We start from the raw sequence: 2,174 nt of genomic DNA on the forward strand, positions 1-2,174 counted from the left end.
CCCCCCCCCCCCCCTCCTCTAGCCTAGCTGTCCATATTTAAATAAATAATGAAGCCCATTACAAACTTTATCTTTTTTTTAAATGCTTTGAGCGCTCTTTGAAATCTCTTGACCCAGAATGAATGCCCATTGTCTTGACAATGCATGGTAGATCATCCAGAAAAGAACTAAAGACAATTATTTACTAAATGTGGCAATTTTTCTGTTAAAAATTAAACAGCAAAGCATAACTGACCACTAAGGGAGTGTTGAGGCAACGTTTCCTCTGTGAGGCGTTTTGCAACCGTTTGGAAAAGTTTCTTTGGTTAGTTATTGTTATCGTTGGACGTCAGTGTTGCTAAGCAGCCACGCTGACTCATCGGCTGCACTGTGCATGTATGACCTCCACCTCTCATCGCTCCATCCTTAGCACCAGATGCTGACCAACAAAATAAACTGACCCACGGCTCCCGTGGCTGGCTCAGCCGTCAGCCGGGACCACGGGCTGTAGTATCACTGCCTGTCCGTGCGGTCCACAGGCTGCAGGTGGCCCTCACCTTGCCAAAGAGGCTGGCTTTAAATCTAAAGAGGCCACATTTGTGAATCAAGTCTTGTTCCAAGCTTGGGGGATGCCAGGCGGACTCTAAGTGCCCTCCTCTGGGGGGAAATGGGGAAATTACTCTGGTTGATCCGTCGGTTTCACCCACGGTAATTAACTTGAAAACTGCATCAACTGTTTACATTAGGCTATTTAATGATGATTAGTTCAAATTGCGTGGAAACAGTCGATGGGAAGTGATGTGAAGTGATTTGAAGGGACGCTTGCTGAACGGCTGGCATCAAAGTGATGACAGCACTGTGCACTGATACAACGCTGCCACAAGAGGGCAGAAGATGTCCATCGTAAGAACTCTTCTTCAGCATCATGATGGCTTCGGCTTTTTATACAGTATGAGGAGAAATGATGTATGAGCACAAATCCTAAAAGTGCACTTCAGCCTTAGATCTGGGCAGATTGCTCCATTACAGATGGTATGCAGTGAATTCATTTGTTTCATCCTGTTTAGGTCTGAATTAACAACAGCTGAACAATAGATGAGGCAATTACTCAATGGCCTGACAAACACAAATAGATTAAACTTTTTTAGCAACACTTTGTATTTTTGAGAAAATCACAGATGCATCAAGAGGAAAGGGAGGAGAGGGAGGAGGAGAGGGAGGAGGAGAGGGAGGGAGTCCTAATCTCATTATCTGACACACACACACACACACACACACACACACACACACGAGCCCACACACACATGCACACACGCACCGTTGTGAGCAGCTGTAATCCTCAAACCCCCGTTGACTCCTCAAACATCGTCTTTGTCTCCTCCTGACACTTTTCCCACCACAATTAAGATAGAACGCCTTAGCCCGATACAAATCCAATGAACCCCCGCTTCAACTACATCTGTGGCTACTTTAATTACAACCCCCCCCCCCTCCCCCGCCCCGCCAGAAATCTGCTCCGGTTTGCCAGCTTTTATCCTTTCTTCTCATCCTTTCTGCAGATTGGATAAGGACATGTGTTGTAAGTTGTAATCACTCATGTCTAAATAGCACTAAACATTTGCCAGTATAGTCCTTTTTATTCATTTTGAAAAAAAATGTTTAGGTATGGATCTCTCACACCCCAGAATTACACAAATGAGCTCCTGTGGTCTGTATGGTGTTGTACTGTGATTTCACTCTTTTGGAGAAGTCAGCATAGTGTTAGCTCTTAGCATTAAAAGGTGAACATTAGAAGGAACTACTTTTCTTAAAACAGCACTTAAATGTGCTTTTAGGACATGCTAACACATGATAGTGAACAGTCAGACCTGTAGGCTCCACCAGCATCCGCTCTGACTTCCAACTTCTCAGCGGTCTCTGATGAAAAAGGAAGAGTTGCCAGGTGAATTTTAGGATGTCTGGCCCCGCCCCTACAAGCACTGGTGCCATGCTCGACCATTTCAGCTTAACACCCCAGTAAAAACTCTCCCCTGTTATTTTGGCTCCGTCCATATTTAGTAGCCATGCTTAAAGCTCCTGGAGCCAGTGCTAAATGAGCGAGCATTGCTGTTGTAGGTAGCACAAAGCTAATATTGGTACAGCATACTAGGAACTTATCCCAGCTAAAATGAGATGGTGCTATCTTCTGAAAATGC

At 44.9% G+C, this 2,174-nt stretch overlaps 1 protein-coding gene and 1 long non-coding RNA gene across 13 annotated transcripts in view; one reads left to right on the forward strand and one right to left on the reverse strand.

The window, feature by feature from the left end:
- The window catches only part of pard3ab (par-3 family cell polarity regulator alpha, b), a 229,154-nt gene that overhangs the window by 174,728 nt on the left and 52,252 nt on the right, over positions 1–2,174 (reverse strand). The window lies entirely within an intron of this gene.
- Positions 1–2,174, forward strand: part of LOC117953801 — an 11,827-nt gene that overhangs the window by 133 nt on the left and 9,520 nt on the right. The window contains exon 2 of the long non-coding RNA XR_004658688.1: positions 1,680–1,684. This is a non-coding gene — a long non-coding RNA (uncharacterized LOC117953801). The remainder of the gene's footprint in view (positions 1–1,679; positions 1,685–2,174) is intronic.

Source organism: Etheostoma cragini, chromosome 12, assembly GCF_013103735.1.
Source record: "Etheostoma cragini isolate CJK2018 chromosome 12, CSU_Ecrag_1.0, whole genome shotgun sequence".
Taxonomy (NCBI): domain Eukaryota; kingdom Metazoa; phylum Chordata; class Actinopteri; order Perciformes; family Percidae; genus Etheostoma; species Etheostoma cragini.